Source organism: Triturus cristatus, chromosome 4_1 (assembly GCF_964204655.1).
Source record: "Triturus cristatus chromosome 4_1, aTriCri1.1, whole genome shotgun sequence".
Classification (NCBI taxonomy): Eukaryota; Metazoa; Chordata; class Amphibia; order Caudata; family Salamandridae; genus Triturus; species Triturus cristatus.
The window spans coordinates 1,230,148,863-1,230,170,254 of NC_140585.1; positions in this window are offsets into that span (position 1 = coordinate 1,230,148,863).

Here is a 21,392-nt window from a genome sequence, read left to right on the forward strand (position 1 = left end):
AGTATTGGAAATACATACTGGATACAGGTGAGTTACACTAGTGGGACACTTTTAGTATTGGAAATACATACTGGATACAGGTGAGATACACTAGTGGGACACTTAGGCTTGGAAATACATACTGAATACAGGTGAGCTACACTAGTGGGACACTTAGTATTGGAAATACATACTGGATACAGGTGAGTTACACTAGTGGGACACTTTTAGTATTGGAAATACATACTGGATACAGGTGAGATACACTAGTGGGACACTTAGTATTGAAAATACATACAGGTGAGATACACTAGTGGGGCACTTAGTATTGGAAATACATACTGGATACAGGTGAGCTACACTAGTGTGACACTTAGTATTGGAAATACATACAGGTGGGATACAGGTGAGCTACACTAGTGGGACACTTAGCATTGGAAATACATACAGGTGTGGGACACTTAGTATTGGAAATACATACTGGATACAGGTGAGCTACACTAGTGTGACACTTAGTATTGGAAATACATACTGGATACAGGTGTGGGACACTTAGTATTGGAAATACATACTGAATACAGGTGTGGGACACTTAGTATTGGAAATACATACTGAATACAGGTGAGCTACACTAGTGGGACACTTAGTATTGGAAATACATACTGGATACAGGTGAGATACACTAGTGGGACACTTAGTATTGGAAATACATACTGGATACAGGTGAGATACACTAGTGGGACACTTAGGCTTGGAAATACATACTGGATACAGGTGAGCTACACTAGTGGGACACTTTGTATTGGAAATACATACTGGATACAGGTGAGCTACACTAGTGGGACACTTAGGCTTGGAAATACATACTGGATACAGGTGAGCTACACTTAGTATTGGAAATACATACTGGCTACAGGTGAGATACACTAGTGGGGCACTTAGTATTGGAAATACATACTGGCTACAGGTGAGATACACTAGTGTGACACTTAGTATTGGAAATACATACTGGATACAGGTGAGCTACACTAGTGGGACACTTAGCATTGGAAATACATACAGGTGTGGGACACTTAGTATTGAAAATACATACTGAATACAGGTGAGCTACACTTAGTATTGAAAATACATACTGGATACAGGTGTGGGACACTTAGTATTGGAAATACATACAGGTGAGCTACACTGGTGGGACACTTAGTATTGGAAATACATACTGGATACAGGTGAGCTACACCTAGTATTGGAAATACATACTGGATACAGGTGTGGGACACTTAGTATTGGAAATACATACAGGTGAGCTACACTGGTGGGACACTTAGTATTGGAAATACATACTGGATACAGGTGAGCTACACCTAGTATTGGAAATACATACTGGATACAGGTGAGATACACTAGTGGGACACTTAGTATTGAAAATACATACTGAATACAGGTGAGCTACACTTAGTATTAGAAATACATACAGGTGAGCTACGCCAGTGGGACACTTAGTATTGGAAATACATACTGGATACAGGTGAGCTACACTTAGTATTGGAAATACATACTGGATACAGGTGAGCTACACTAGTGGGACACTTAGTATTGAAAATACATACTGGATACAGGTGAGCTACACTAGTGGGACACTTAGTATTGGAAATACATACTGGCTACAGGTGAGCTACACTAGTGGGACACTTTGTATTGGAAATACATACTAGCTACACTAGTGGGACACTTTTAGTATTGGAAATACATACTGGATACAGGTGTGGGACACTTAGTATTGGAAATACATACTGGATACAGGTGAGCTACACTGGTGGGACACTTAGTATTGGAAATACATACTGGATACAGGTGAGCTACACTGGTGGGATACAGGTGAGCTACACTAGTGGGACACTTAGTATTGAAAATACATACAGGTGAGATACACTAGTGGGGCACTTAGTATTGGAAATACATACTGGATACAGGTGAGCTACACTGGTGGGACACTTAGTATTGGAAATACATACTGGATACAGGTGAACTACACTTAGTATTGGAAATACATACTGGATACAGGTGAGCTACACTAGTGGGACACTTAGTATTGAAAATACATACTGGATACAGGTGAGCTACACTAGTGGGACACTTAGTATTGGAAATACATACTGGATACAGGTGAGATACACTAGTGGGACACTTAGGCTTGGAAATACATACTGAATACAGGTGAGCTACACTAGTGGGACACTTAGTATTGGAAATACATACTGGCTACAGGTGAGATACACTAGTGGGGCACTTAGTATTGGAAATACATACTGGCTACAGGTGAGCTACACTAGTGGGGCACTTAGTATTGGAAATACATACTGGCTACAGGTGAGATACACTAGTGAGAAACTTAGTATTGGAAATACATACTGAATACAGGTGAGCTACACTTAGTATTGGAAATACATACAGGTGAGCCACACTAGTGGGACACTTAGTATTGGAAATACATACAGGTGAGCTACACTGGTGGGACACTTAGTATTGGAAATACATACTGGATACAGGTGAGCTACACCTAGTATTGGAAATACATACTGGATACAGGTGTGGGACACTTAGTATTGGAAATACATACAGGTGAGCTACACTGGTGGGATACAGGTGAGCTACACTAGTGGGACACTTAGTATTGGAAATACATACTGGATACAGGTGAGCTACACTAGTGGGACACTTAGTATTGAAAATACATACTGGATACAGGTGAGCTACACTAGTGGGACACTTTTAGTATTGGAAATACATACTGGATACAGGTGAGATACACTAGTGGGACACTTAGGCTTGGAAATACATACTGAATACAGGTGAGCTACACTAGTGGGACACTTAGCATTGGAAATACATACAGGTGTGGGACACTTTGTATTGGAAATACATACTGGATACAGGTGAGCTACACTGGTGGGACACTTAGTATTGGAAATACATACAGGTGTGGGACACTTAGTATTGGAAATACATACAGGTGAGCTACACTAGTGTGACACTTAGTATTGGAAATACATACAGGTGAGCCACACTGGTGGGACACTTAGTATTGGAAATACATACAGGTGAGCCACACTGGTGGGACACTTAGTATTGGAAATACATACTGGATACAGGTGAGCTACACTAGTGGGGCACTTAGTATTGGAAATACATACTGAATACAGGTGAGCTACACTTAGTATTGGAAATACATACAGGTGAGCTACACTGGTGGGATACAGGTGAGCTACACTAGTGGGACACTTAGTATTGAAAATACATACTGAATACAGGTGAGCTACACTTAGTATTGGAAATACATACAGGTGAGCCACACTAGTGGGACACTTAGTATTGGAAATACATACAGGTGAGCTACACTGGTGGGACACTTAGTATTGGAAATACATACTGGATACAGGTGAGCTACACTAGTGGGACACTTAGTATTGGAAATACATACTGGCTACAGGTGAGCTACACTTAGTATTGGAAATACATACAGGTGAGCCACACTAGTGGGACACTTAGTATTGGAAATACATACAGGTGAGCTACACTGGTGGGACACTTAGTATTGGAAATACATACTGGATACAGGTGAGCTACACCTAGTATTGGAAATACATACTGGATACAGGTGTGGGACACTTAGTATTGGAAATACATACAGGTGAGCTACACTGGTGGGATACAGGTGAGCTACACTAGTGGGACACTTAGTATTGGAAATACATACTGGATACAGGTGAGCTACACTAGTGGGACACTTAGTATTGAAAATACATACTGGATACAGGTGAGCTACACTAGTGGGACACTTTTAGTATTGGAAATACATACTGGATACAGGTGAGATACACTAGTGGGACACTTAGGCTTGGAAATACATACTGAATACAGGTGAGCTACACTAGTGGGACACTTAGCATTGGAAATACATACAGGTGTGGGACACTTTGTATTGGAAATACATACTGGATACAGGTGAGCTACACTGGTGGGACACTTAGTATTGGAAATACATACAGGTGTGGGACACTTAGTATTGGAAATACATACAGGTGAGCTACACTAGTGTGACACTTAGTATTGGAAATACATACAGGTGAGCCACACTGGTGGGACACTTAGTATTGGAAATACATACAGGTGAGCCACACTGGTGGGACACTTAGTATTGGAAATACATACTGGATACAGGTGAGCTACACTAGTGGGACACTTAGTATTGAAAATACATACTGAATACAGGTGAGCTACACTTAGTATTGGAAATACATACAGGTGAGCTACACTGGTGGGATACAGGTGAGCTACACTAGTGGGACACTTAGTATTGAAAATACATACTGAATACAGGTGAGCTACACTTAGTATTGGAAATACATACAGGTGAGCCACACTAGTGGGACACTTAGTATTGGAAATACATACTGGATACAGGTGAGCCACACTGGTGGGACACTTAGTATTGGAAATACATACTGGATACAGGTGAGCTACACTAGTGGGACACTTAGTATTGGAAATACATACTGGATACAGGTGAGCTACACTGGTGGGACACTTAGTATTGGAAATACATACTGGATACAGGTGAGCTACACTAGTGGGACACTTAGTATTGGAAATACATACTGGCTACAGGTGAGATACACTAGTGGGGCACTTAGTATTGGAAATACATACTGGCTACAGGTGAGCTACACTAGTGGGGCACTTAGTATTGGAAATACATACTGGCTACAGGTGAGCTACACTAGTGGGACACTTAGTATTGAAAATACATACTGGATACAGGTGAGCTACACTTAGTATTGGAAATACATACTGGCTACAGGTGAGGGACACTTAGTATTGAAAATACATACTGGATACAGGTGAGCTACACTAGTGGGACACTTAGTATTGAAAATACATACTGGATACAGGTGAGCTACACTTAGTATTGGAAATACATACTGGATACAGGTGAGCTACACTAGTGGGACACTTAGGCTTGGAAATACATACAGGTGAGCTACACTAGTGGGACACTTAGTATTGAAAATACATACTGGATACAGGTGAGCTACACTAGTGTGACACTTAGTATTGAAAATACATACTGGATACAGGTGAGCTACACTAGTGGGACACTTAGGCTTGGAAATACATACTGAATACAGGTGAGCTACACTAGTGGGACACTTAGTATTGAAAATACATACTGAATACAGGTGAGCTACACTTAGTATTGGAAATACATACTGGATACAGGTGAGCTACACCTAGTATTGGAAATACATACTGGATACAGGTGAGCTACACTGGTGGGACACTTAGTATTGGAAATACATACTGGATACAGGTGAGCTACACCTAGTATTGGAAATACATACTGGATACAGGTGTGGGACACTTAGTATTGGAAATACATACAGGTGAGCTACACTGGTGGGATACAGGTGAGCTACACTAGTGGGACACTTAGTATTGGAAATACATACTGGATACAGGTGAGCTACACTAGTGTGACACTTAGTATTGGAAATACATACTGGATACAGGTGTGGGACACTTAGTATTGGAAATACATACTGAATACAGGTGTGGGACACTTAGTATTGGAAATACATACTGGATACAGGTGAGCTACACTAGTGGGACACTTAGGCTTGGAAATACATACTGGATACAGGTGAGCTACACTTAGTATTGGAAATACATACAGGTGAGCCACACTAGTGGGACACTTAGTATTGGAAATACATACAGGTGAGCTACACTGGTGGGACACTTAGTATTGGAAATACATACTGGATACAGGTGAGCTACACTAGTGGGACACTTAGTATTGGAAATACATACTGGCTACAGGTGAGATACACTAGTGGGGCACTTAGTATTGGAAATACATACTGGCTACAGGTGAGCTACACTAGTGGGGCACTTAGTATTGGAAATACATACTGGCTACAGGTGAGCTACACTAGTGGGGCACTTAGTATTGAAAATACATACTGGATACAGGTGAGCTACACTTAGTATTGGAAATACATACTGGCTACAGGTGAGGGACACTTAGTATTGAAAATACATACTGGATACAGGTGAGCTACACTAGTGGGACACTTAGTATTGAAAATACATACTGGATACAGGTGAGCTACACTTAGTATTGGAAATACATACTGGATACAGGTGAGCTACACTAGTGGGACACTTAGGCTTGGAAATACATACAGGTGAGCTACACTAGTGGGACACTTAGTATTGAAAATACATACTGGATACAGGTGAGCTACACTAGTGTGACACTTAGTATTGAAAATACATACTGGATACAGGTGAGCTACACTAGTGGGACACTTAGGCTTGGAAATACATACTGAATACAGGTGAGCTACACTAGTGGGACACTTAGTATTGAAAAAACATACTGAATACAGGTGAGCTACACTTAGTATTGGAAATACATACTGGATACAGGTGAGCTACACCTAGTATTGGAAATACATACTGGATACAGGTGAGCTACACTGGTGGGACACTTAGTATTGGAAATACATACTGGCTACACTAGTGGGGCACTTAGTATTGGAAATACATACTGGATACAGGTGAGATACACTAGTGGGGCACTTAGTATTGGAAATACATACTGGATACAGGTGAGCTACACCTAGTATTGGAAATACATACTGGATACAGGTGTGGGACACTTAGTATTGGAAATACATACTGGATACAGGTGAGCTACACTAGTGGGACACTTAGTATTGGAAATACATACTGGATACAGGTGAGCTACACTAGTGGGACACTTAGTATTGGAAATACATACTGGATACAGGTGAGCTACACTAGTGGGGCACTTAGTATTGGAAATACATACTGGATACAGGTGTGGGACACTTAGTATTGGAAATACATACTGGATACAGGTGAGCTACACTGGTGGGACACTTAGTATTGGAAATACATACTGGATACAGGTGAGCTACACTAGTGGGGCACTTGGTATTGGAAATACATACAGGTGAGCTACACTTAGTATTGGAAATACATACTGGATACAGGTGTGGGACACTTAGTATTGGAAATACATACAGGTGAGCCACACTGGTGGGACACTTAGTATTGGAAATACATACTGGATACAGGTGAGCTACACTAGTGGGACACTTAGTATTGAAAATACATACTGAATACAGGTGAGCTACACTTAGTATTGGAAATACATACAGGTGAGCCACACTGGTGGGATACAGGTGAGCTACACTAGTGGGACACTTAGTATTGGAAATACATACAGGTGTGGGACACTTAGTATTGGAAATACATACTGGATACAGGTGAGTTACACTAGTGGGACACTTTTAGTATTGGAAATACATACTGGATACAGGTGAGATACACTAGTGGGACACTTAGTATTGAAAATACATACAGGTGAGATACACTAGTGGGGCACTTAGTATTGGAAATACATACTGGATACAGGTGAGCTACACTAGTGGGACACTTAGTATTGGAAATACATACTGGATACAGGTGAGCTACACTTAGTATTGGAAATACATACAGGTGAGCCACACTGGTGGGACACTTAGTATTGGAAATACATACTGGCTACAGGTGAGCTACACTAGTGTGACACTTAGTATTGGAAATACATACAGGTGGGATACAGGTGAGCTACACTAGTGGGACACTTAGCATTGGAAATACATACAGGTGTGGGACACTTAGTATTGGAAATACATACTGGATACAGGTGAGCTACACTAGTGTGACACTTAGTATTGGAAATACATACTGGATACAGGTGTGGGACACTTAGTATTGGAAATACATACTGAATACAGGTGTGGGACACTTAGTATTGGAAATACATACTGAATACAGGTGAGCTACACTAGTGGGACACTTAGTATTGGAAATACATACTGGATACAGGTGAGATACACTAGTGGGACACTTAGTATTGGAAATACATACTGGATACAGGTGAGATACACTAGTGGGACACTTAGGCTTGGAAATACATACTGGATACAGGTGAGCTACACTAGTGGGACACTTTGTATTGGAAATACATACTGGATACAGGTGAGCTACACTAGTGGGACACTTAGGCTTGGAAATACATACTGGATACAGGTGAGCTACACTTAGTATTGGAAATACATACTGGCTACAGGTGAGATACACTAGTGGGGCACTTAGTATTGGAAATACATACTGGCTACAGGTGAGATACACTAGTGTGACACTTAGTATTGGAAATACATACTGGATACAGGTGAGCTACACTAGTGGGACACTTAGCATTGGAAATACATACAGGTGTGGGACACTTAGTATTGAAAATACATACTGAATACAGGTGAGCTACACTTAGTATTGAAAATACATACTGGATACAGGTGTGGGACACTTAGTATTGGAAATACATACAGGTGAGCTACACTGGTGGGACACTTAGTATTGGAAATACATACTGGATACAGGTGAGCTACACCTAGTATTGGAAATACATACTGGATACAGGTGTGGGACACTTAGTATTGGAAATACATACAGGTGAGCTACACTGGTGGGACACTTAGTATTGGAAATACATACTGGATACAGGTGAGCTACACCTAGTATTGGAAATACATACTGGATACAGGTGAGATACACTAGTGGGACACTTAGTATTGAAAATACATACTGAATACAGGTGAGCTACACTTAGTATTAGAAATACATACAGGTGAGCTACGCCAGTGGGACACTTAGTATTGGAAATACATACTGGATACAGGTGAGCTACACTTAGTATTGGAAATACATACTGGATACAGGTGAGCTACACTAGTGGGACACTTAGTATTGAAAATACATACTGGATACAGGTGAGCTACACTAGTGGGACACTTAGTATTGGAAATACATACTGGCTACAGGTGAGCTACACTAGTGGGACACTTTGTATTGGAAATACATACTAGCTACACTAGTGGGACACTTTTAGTATTGGAAATACATACTGGATACAGGTGTGGGACACTTAGTATTGGAAATACATACTGGATACAGGTGAGCTACACTGGTGGGACACTTAGTATTGGAAATACATACTGGATACAGGTGAGCTACACTGGTGGGATACAGGTGAGCTACACTAGTGGGACACTTAGTATTGAAAATACATACAGGTGAGATACACTAGTGGGGCACTTAGTATTGGAAATACATACTGGATACAGGTGAGCTACACTGGTGGGACACTTAGTATTGGAAATACATACTGGATACAGGTGAACTACACTTAGTATTGGAAATACATACTGGATACAGGTGAGCTACACTAGTGGGACACTTAGTATTGAAAATACATACTGGATACAGGTGAGCTACACTAGTGGGACACTTAGTATTGGAAATACATACTGGATACAGGTGAGATACACTAGTGGGACACTTAGGCTTGGAAATACATACTGAATACAGGTGAGCTACACTAGTGGGACACTTAGTATTGGAAATACATACTGGCTACAGGTGAGATACACTAGTGGGGCACTTAGTATTGGAAATACATACTGGCTACAGGTGAGCTACACTAGTGGGGCACTTAGTATTGGAAATACATACTGGCTACAGGTGAGATACACTAGTGGGAAACTTAGTATTGGAAATACATACTGAATACAGGTGAGCTACACTTAGTATTGGAAATACATACAGGTGAGCCACACTAGTGGGACACTTAGTATTGGAAATACATACAGGTGAGCTACACTGGTGGGACACTTAGTATTGGAAATACATACTGGATACAGGTGAGCTACACCTAGTATTGGAAATACATACTGGATACAGGTGTGGGACACTTAGTATTGGAAATACATACAGGTGAGCTACACTGGTGGGATACAGGTGAGCTACACTAGTGGGACACTTAGTATTGGAAATACATACTGGATACAGGTGAGCTACACTAGTGGGACACTTAGTATTGAAAATACATACTGGATACAGGTGAGCTACACTAGTGGGACACTTTTAGTATTGGAAATACATACTGGATACAGGTGAGATACACTAGTGGGACACTTAGGCTTGGAAATACATACTGAATACAGGTGAGCTACACTAGTGGGACACTTAGCATTGGAAATACATACAGGTGTGGGACACTTTGTATTGGAAATACATACTGGATACAGGTGAGCTACACTGGTGGGACACTTAGTATTGGAAATACATACAGGTGTGGGACACTTAGTATTGGAAATACATACAGGTGAGCTACACTAGTGTGACACTTAGTATTGGAAATACATACAGGTGAGCCACACTGGTGGGACACTTAGTATTGGAAATACATACAGGTGAGCCACACTGGTGGGACACTTAGTATTGGAAATACATACTGGATACAGGTGAGCTACACTAGTGGGACACTTAGTATTGAAAATACATACTGAATACAGGTGAGCTACACTTAGTATTGGAAATACATACAGGTGAGCTACACTGGTGGGATACAGGTGAGCTACACTAGTGGGACACTTAGTATTGAAAATACATACTGAATACAGGTGAGCTACACTTAGTATTGGAAATACATACAGGTGAGCCACACTAGTGGGACACTTAGTATTGGAAATACATACAGGTGAGCTACACTGGTGGGACACTTAGTATTGGAAATACATACTGGATACAGGTGAGCTACACTAGTGGGACACTTAGTATTGGAAATACATACTGGCTACAGGTGAGCTACACTTAGTATTGGAAATACATACAGGTGAGCCACACTAGTGGGACACTTAGTATTGGAAATACATACAGGTGAGCTACACTGGTGGGACACTTAGTATTGGAAATACATACTGGATACAGGTGAGCTACACCTAGTATTGGAAATACATACTGGATACAGGTGTGGGACACTTAGTATTGGAAATACATACAGGTGAGCTACACTGGTGGGATACAGGTGAGCTACACTAGTGGGACACTTAGTATTGGAAATACATACTGGATACAGGTGAGCTACACTAGTGGGACACTTAGTATTGAAAATACATACTGGATACAGGTGAGCTACACTAGTGGGACACTTTTAGTATTGGAAATACATACTGGATACAGGTGAGATACACTAGTGGGACACTTAGGCTTGGAAATACATACTGAATACAGGTGAGCTACACTAGTGGGACACTTAGCATTGGAAATACATACAGGTGTGGGACACTTTGTATTGGAAATACATACTGGATACAGGTGAGCTACACTGGTGGGACACTTAGTATTGGAAATACATACAGGTGTGGGACACTTAGTATTGGAAATACATACAGGTGAGCTACACTAGTGTGACACTTAGTATTGGAAATACATACAGGTGAGCCACACTGGTGGGACACTTAGTATTGGAAATACATACAGGTGAGCCACACTGGTGGGACACTTAGTATTGGAAATACATACTGGATACAGGTGAGCTACACTAGTGGGGCACTTAGTATTGAAAATACATACTGAATACAGGTGAGCTACACTTAGTATTGGAAATACATACAGGTGAGCTACACTGGTGGGATACAGGTGAGCTACACTAGTGGGACACTTAGTATTGAAAATACATACTGAATACAGGTGAGCTACACTTAGTATTGGAAATACATACAGGTGAGCCACACTAGTGGGACACTTAGTATTGGAAATACATACTGGATACAGGTGAGCCACACTGGTGGGACACTTAGTATTGGAAATACATACTGGATACAGGTGAGCTACACTAGTGGGACACTTAGTATTGGAAATACATACTGGATACAGGTGAGCTACACTGGTGGGACACTTAGTATTGGAAATACATACTGGATACAGGTGAGCTACACTAGTGGGACACTTAGTATTGGAAATACATACTGGCTACAGGTGAGATACACTAGTGGGGCACTTAGTATTGGAAATACATACTGGCTACAGGTGAGCTACACTAGTGGGGCACTTAGTATTGGAAATACATACTGGCTACAGGTGAGCTACACTAGTGGGACACTTAGTATTGAAAATACATACTGGATACAGGTGAGCTACACTTAGTATTGGAAATACATACTGGCTACAGGTGAGGGACACTTAGTATTGAAAATACATACTGGATACAGGTGAGCTACACTAGTGGGACACTTAGTATTGAAAATACATACTGGATACAGGTGAGCTACACTTAGTATTGGAAATACATACTGGATACAGGTGAGCTACACTAGTGGGACACTTAGGCTTGGAAATACATACAGGTGAGCTACACTAGTGGGACACTTAGTATTGAAAATACATACTGGATACAGGTGAGCTACACTAGTGTGACACTTAGTATTGAAAATACATACTGGATACAGGTGAGCTACACTAGTGGGACACTTAGGCTTGGAAATACATACTGAATACAGGTGAGCTACACTAGTGGGACACTTAGTATTGAAAATACATACTGAATACAGGTGAGCTACACTTAGTATTGGAAATACATACTGGATACAGGTGAGCTACACCTAGTATTGGAAATACATACTGGATACAGGTGAGCTACACTGGTGGGACACTTAGTATTGGAAATACATACTGGATACAGGTGAGCTACACCTAGTATTGGAAATACATACTGGATACAGGTGTGGGACACTTAGTATTGGAAATACATACAGGTGAGCTACACTGGTGGGATACAGGTGAGCTACACTAGTGGGACACTTAGTATTGGAAATACATACTGGATACAGGTGAGCTACACTAGTGTGACACTTAGTATTGGAAATACATACTGGATACAGGTGTGGGACACTTAGTATTGGAAATACATACTGAATACAGGTGTGGGACACTTAGTATTGGAAATACATACTGGATACAGGTGAGCTACACTAGTGGGACACTTAGGCTTGGAAATACATACTGGATACAGGTGAGCTACACTTAGTATTGGAAATACATACAGGTGAGCCACACTAGTGGGACACTTAGTATTGGAAATACATACAGGTGAGCTACACTGGTGGGACACTTAGTATTGGAAATACATACTGGATACAGGTGAGCTACACTAGTGGGACACTTAGTATTGGAAATACATACTGGCTACAGGTGAGATACACTAGTGGGGCACTTAGTATTGGAAATACATACTGGCTACAGGTGAGCTACACTAGTGGGGCACTTAGTATTGGAAATACATACTGGCTACAGGTGAGCTACACTAGTGGGGCACTTAGTATTGAAAATACATACTGGATACAGGTGAGCTACACTTAGTATTGGAAATACATACTGGCTACAGGTGAGGGACACTTAGTATTGAAAATACATACTGGATACAGGTGAGCTACACTAGTGGGACACTTAGTATTGAAAATACATACTGGATACAGGTGAGCTACACTTAGTATTGGAAATACATACTGGATACAGGTGAGCTACACTAGTGGGACACTTAGGCTTGGAAATACATACAGGTGAGCTACACTAGTGGGACACTTAGTATTGAAAATACATACTGGATACAGGTGAGCTACACTAGTGTGACACTTAGTATTGAAAATACATACTGGATACAGGTGAGCTACACTAGTGGGACACTTAGGCTTGGAAATACATACTGAATACAGGTGAGCTACACTAGTGGGACACTTAGTATTGAAAAAACATACTGAATACAGGTGAGCTACACTTAGTATTGGAAATACATACTGGATACAGGTGAGCTACACCTAGTATTGGAAATACATACTGGATACAGGTGAGCTACACTGGTGGGACACTTAGTATTGGAAATACATACTGGCTACACTAGTGGGGCACTTAGTATTGGAAATACATACTGGATACAGGTGAGATACACTAGTGGGGCACTTAGTATTGGAAATACATACTGGATACAGGTGAGCTACACCTAGTATTGGAAATACATACTGGATACAGGTGTGGGACACTTAGTATTGGAAATACATACTGGATACAGGTGAGCTACACTAGTGGGACACTTAGTATTGGAAATACATACTGGATACAGGTGAGCTACACTAGTGGGACACTTAGTATTGGAAATACATACTGGATACAGGTGAGCTACACTAGTGGGGCACTTAGTATTGGAAATACATACTGGATACAGGTGTGGGACACTTAGTATTGGAAATACATACTGGATACAGGTGAGCTACACTGGTGGGACACTTAGTATTGGAAATACATACTGGATACAGGTGAGCTACACTAGTGGGGCACTTGGTATTGGAAATACATACAGGTGAGCTACACTTAGTATTGGAAATACATACTGGATACAGGTGTGGGACACTTAGTATTGGAAATACATACAGGTGAGCCACACTGGTGGGACACTTAGTATTGGAAATACATACTGGATACAGGTGAGCTACACTAGTGGGACACTTAGTATTGAAAATACATACTGAATACAGGTGAGCTACACTTAGTATTGGAAATACATACAGGTGAGCCACACTGGTGGGATACAGGTGAGCTACACTAGTGGGACACTTAGTATTGGAAATACATACAGGTGTGGGACACTTAGTATTGGAAATACATACTGGATACAGGTGAGTTACACTAGTGGGACACTTTTAGTATTGGAAATACATACTGGATACAGGTGAGATACACTAGTGGGACACTTAGTATTGAAAATACATACAGGTGAGATACACTAGTGGGGCACTTAGTATTGGAAATACATACTGGATACAGGTGAGCTACACTAGTGGGACACTTAGTATTGGAAATACATACTGGATACAGGTGAGCTACACTTAGTATTGGAAATACATACAGGTGAGCCACACTGGTGGGACACTTAGTATTGGAAATACATACTGGCTACAGGTGAGCTACACTAGTGTGACACTTAGTATTGGAAATACATACAGGTGGGATACAGGTGAGCTACACTAGTGGGACACTTAGCATTGGAAATACATACAGGTGTGGGACACTTAGTATTGGAAATACATACTGGATACAGGTGAGCTACACTAGTGTGACACTTAGTATTGGAAATACATACTGGATACAGGTGTGGGACACTTAGTATTGGAAATACATACTGAATACAGGTGTGGGACACTTAGTATTGGAAATACATACTGAATACAGGTGAGCTACACTAGTGGGACACTTAGTATTGGAAATACATACTGGATACAGGTGAGATACACTAGTGGGACACTTAGTATTGGAAATACATACTGGATACAGGTGAGATACACTAGTGGGACACTTAGGCTTGGAAATACATACTGGATACAGGTGAGCTACACTAGTGGGACACTTTGTATTGGAAATACATACTGGATACAGGTGAGCTACACTAGTGGGACACTTAGGCTTGGAAATACATACTGGATACAGGTGAGCTACACTTAGTATTGGAAATACATACTGGCTACAGGTGAGATACACTAGTGGGGCACTTAGTATTGGAAATACATACTGGCTACAGGTGAGATACACTAGTGTGACACTTAGTATTGGAAATACATACTGGATACAGGTGAGCTACACTAGTGGGACACTTAGCATTGGAAATACATACAGGTGTGGGACACTTAGTATTGAAAATACATACTGAATACAGGTGAGCTACACTTAGTATTGAAAATACATACTGGATACAGGTGTGGGACACTTAGTATTGGAAATACATACAGGTGAGCTACACTGGTGGGACACTTAGTATTGGAAATACATACTGGATACAGGTGAGCTACACCTAGTATTGGAAATACATACTGGATACAGGTGTGGGACACTTAGTATTGGAAATACATACAGGTGAGCTACACTGGTGGGACACTTAGTATTGGAAATACATACTGGATACAGGTGAGCTACACCTAGTATTGGAAATACATACTGGATACAGGTGAGATACACTAGTGGGACACTTAGTATTGAAAATACATACTGAATACAGGTGAGCTACACTTAGTATTAGAAATACATACAGGTGAGCTACGCCAGTGGGACACTTAGTATTGGAAATACATACTGGATACAGGTGAGCTACACTTAGTATTGGAAATACATACTGGATACAGGTGAGCTACACTAGTGGGACACTTAGTATTGAAAATACATACTGGATACAGGTGAGCTACACTAGTGGGACACTTAGTATTGGAAATACATACTGGCTACAGGTGAGCTACACTAGTGGGACACTTTGTATTGGAAATACATACTAGCTACACTAGTGGGACACTTTTAGTATTGGAAATACATACTGGATACAGGTGTGGGACACTTAGTATTGGAAATACATACTGGATACAGGTGAGCTACACTGGTGGGACACTTAGTATTGGAAATACATACTGGATACAGGTGAGCTACACTGGTGGGATACAGGTGAGCTACACTAGTGGGACACTTAGTATTGAAAATACATACAGGTGAGATACACTAGTGGGGCACTTAGTATTGGAAATACATACTGGATACAGGTGAGCTACACTGGTGGGACACTTAGTATTGGAAATACATACTGGATACAGGTGAACTACACTTAGTATTGGAAATACATACTGGATACAGGTGAGCTACACTAGTGGGACACTTAGTATTGAAAATACATACTGGATACAGGTGAGCTACACTAGTGGGACACTTAGTATTGGAAATACATACTGGATACAGGTGAGATACACTAGTGGGACACTTAGGCTTGGAAATACATACTGAATACAGGTGAGCTACACTAGTGGGACACTTAGTATTGGAAATACATACTGGCTACAGGTGAGATACACTAGTGGGGCACTTAGTATTGGAAATACATACTGGCTACAGGTGAGCTACACTAGTGGGGCACTTAGTATTGGAAATACATACTGGCTACAGGTGAGATACACTAGTGGGAAACTTAGTATTGGAAATACATACTGAATACAGGTGAGCTACACTTAGTATTGGAAATACATACAGGTGAGCCACACTAGTGGGACACTTAGTATTGGAAATACATACAGGTGAGCTACACTGGTGGGACACTTAGTATTGGAAATACATACTGGATACAGGTGAGCTACACCTAGTATTGGAAATACATACTGGATACAGGTGTGGGACACTTAGTATTGGAAATACATACAGGTGAGCTACACTGGTGGGATACAGGTGAGCTACACTAGTGGGACACTTAGTATTGGAAATACATACTGGATACAGGTGAGCTACACTAGTGGGACACTTAGTATTGAAAATACATACTGGATACAGGTGAGCTACACTAGTGGGACACTTTTAGTATTGGAAATACATACTGGATACAGGTGAGATACACTAGTGGGACACTTAGGCTTGGAAATACATACTGAATACAGGTGAGCTACACTAGTGGGACACTTAGCATTGGAAATACATACAGGTGTGGGACACTTTGTATTGGAAATACATACTGGATACAGGTGAGCTACACTGGTGGGACACTTAGTATTGGAAATACATACAGGTGTGGGACACTTAGTATTGGAAATACATACAGGTGAGCTACACTAGTGTGACACTTAGTATTGGAAATACATACAGGTGAGCCACACTGGTGGGACACTTAGTATTGGAAATACATACAGGTGAGCCACACTGGTGGGACACTTAGTATTGGAAATACATACTGGATACAGGTGAGCTACACTAGTGGGACACTTAGTATTGAAAATACATACTGAATACAGGTGAGCTACACTTAGTATTGGAAATACATACAGGTGAGCTACACTGGTGGGATACAGGTGAGCTACACTAGTGGGACACTTAGTATTGAAAATACATACTGAATACAGGTGAGCTACACTTAGTATTGGAAATACATACAGGTGAGCCACACTAGTGGGACACTTAGTATTGGAAATACATACAGGTGAGCTACACTGGTGGGACACTTAGTATTGGAAATACATACTGGATACAGGTGAGCTACACTAGTGGGACACTTAGTATTGGAAATACATACTGGCTACAGGTGAGCTACACTTAGTATTGGAAATACATACAGGTGAGCCACACTAGTGGGACACTTAGTATTGGAAATACATACAGGTGAGCTACACTGGTGGGACACTTAGTATTGGAAATACATACTGGATACAGGTGAGCTACACCTAGTATTGGAAATACATACTGGATACAGGTGTGGGACACTTAGTATTGGAAATACATACAGGTGAGCTACACTGGTGGGATACAGGTGAGCTACACTAGTGGGACACTTAGTATTGGAAATACATACTGGATACAGGTGAGCTACACTAGTGGGACACTTAGTATTGAAAATACATACTGGATACAGGTGAGCTACACTAGTGGGACACTTTTAGTATTGGAAATACATACTGGATACAGGTGAGATACACTAGTGGGACACTTAGGCTTGGAAATACATACTGAATACAGGTGAGCTACACTAGTGGGACACTTAGCATTGGAAATACATACAGGTGTGGGACACTTTGTATTGGAAATACATACTGGATACAGGTGAGCTACACTGGTGGGACACTTAGTATTGGAAATACATACAGGTGTGGGACACTTAGTATTGGAAATACATACAGGTGAGCTACACTAGTGTGACACTTAGTATTGGAAATACATACAGGTGAGCCACACTGGTGGGACACTTAGTATTGGAAATACATACAGGTGAGCCACACTGGTGGGACACTTAGTATTGGAAATACATACTGGATACAGGTGAGCTACACTAGTGGGACACTTAGTATTGAAAATACATACTGAATACAGGTGAGCTACACTTAGTATTGGAAATACATACAGGTGAGCTACACTGGTGGGATACAGGTGAGCTACACTAGTGGGACACTTAGTATTGAAAATACATACTGAATACAGGTGAGCTACACTTAGTATTGGAAATACATACAGGTGAGCCACACTAGTGGGACACTTAGTATTGGAAATACATACTGGATACAGGTGAGCCACACTGGTGGGACACTTAGTATTGGAAATACATACTGGATACAGGTGAGCTACACTAGTGGGACACTTAGTATTGGAAATACATACTGGATACAGGTGAGCTACACTGGTGGGACACTTAGTATTGGAAATACATACTGGATACAGGTGAGCTACACTAGTGGGACACTTAGTATTGGAAATACATACTGGCTACAGGTGAGATACACTAGTGGGGCACTTAGTATTGGAAATACATACTGGCTACAGGTGAGCTACACTAGTGGGGCACTTAGTATTGGAAATACATACTGGCTACAGGTGAGCTACACTAGTGGGACACTTAGTATTGAAAATACATACTGGATACAGGTGAGCTACACTTAGTATTGGAAATACATACTGGCTACAGGTGAGGGACACTTAGTATTGAAAATACATACTGGATACAGGTGAGCTACACTAGTGGGACACTTAGTATTGAAAATACATACTGGATACAGGTGAGCTACACTTAGTATTGGAAATACATACTGGATACAGGTGAGCTACACTAGTGGGACACTTAGGCTTGGAAATACATACAGGTGAGCTACACTAGTGGGACACTTAGTATTGAAAATACATACTGGATACAGGTGAGCTACACTAGTGTGACACTTAGTATTGAAAATACATACTGGATACAGGTGAGCTACACTAGTGGGACACTTAGGCTTGGAAATACATACTGAATACAGGTGAGCTACACTAGTGGGACACTTAGTATTGAAAATACATACTGAATACAGGTGAGCTACACTTAGTATTGGAAATACATACTGGATACAGGTGAGCTACACCTAGTATTGGAAATACATACTGGATACAGGTGAGCTACACTGGTGGGACACTTAGTATTGGAAATACATACTGAATACAGGTGAGCTACACTTAGTATTGGAAATACATACAGGTGAGCTACACTAGTGGGACACTTAGTATTGGAAATACATACTGGCTACACTAGTGGGGCACTTAGTATTGGAAATACATACTGGATACAGGTGAGATACACTAGTGGGGCACTTAGTATTGGAAATACATACTGGATACAGGTGAGCTACACCTAGTATTGGAAATACATACTGGATACAGGTGTGGGACACTTAGTATTGGAAATACATACTGGATACAGGTGAGCTACACTAGTGGGACACTTAGTATTGGAAATACATACTGGATACAGGTGAGCTACACTAGTGGGACACTTAGTATTGGAAATACATACTGGATACAGGTGAGATACACTAGTGGGGCACTTAGTATTGGAAATACATACTGGATACAGGTGAGCTACACTTAGTATTGGAAATACATACAGGTGAGCTACACTGGTGGGATACAGGTGAGCTACACTAGTGGGACACTTAGTATTGGAAATACATACAGGTGTGGGACACTTAGTATTGGAAATACATACTGGATACAGGTGAGTTACACTAGTGGGACACTTTTAGTATTGGAAATACATACTGGATACAGGTGAGATACACTAGTGGGACACTTAGTATTGAAAATACATACAGGTGAGATACACTAGTGGGGCACTTAGTATTGGAAATACATACTGGATACAGGTGAGCTACACTAGTGGGACACTTAGTATTGGAAATACATACTGGATACAGGTGAGCTACACTTAGTATTGGAAATACATACAGGTGAGCCACACTGGTGGGACACTTAGTATTGGAAATACATACTGGCTACAGGTGAGCTACACTAGTGTGACACTTAGTATTGGAAATACATACAGGTGGGATACAGGTGAGCTACACTAGTGGGACACTTAGCATTGGAAATACATACAGGTGTGGGACACTTAGTATTGGAAATACATACTGGATACAGGTGAGCTACACTAGTGTGACACTTAGTATTGGAAATACATACTGGATACAGGTGTGGGACACTTAGTATTGGAAATACATACTGAATACAGGTGTGGGACACTTAGTATTGGAAATACATACTGAATACAGGTGAGCTACACTAGTGGGACACTTAGTATTGGAAATACATACTGGATACAGGTGAGCTACACTAGTGGGACACTTAGTATTGGAAATACATACTGGATACAGGTGAGATACACTAGTGGGACACTTAGGCTTGGAAATACATACTGGATACAGGTGAGCTACACTAGTGGGACACTTTGTATTGGAAATACATACTGGATACAGGTGAGCTACACTAGTGGGACACTTAGGCTTGGAAATACATACTGGATACAGGTGAGCTACACTTAGTATTGGAAATACATACAGGTGAGCCACACTGGTGGGACACTTAGTATTGGAAATACATACTGGCTACAGGTGAGCTACACTAGTGGGACACTTTGTATT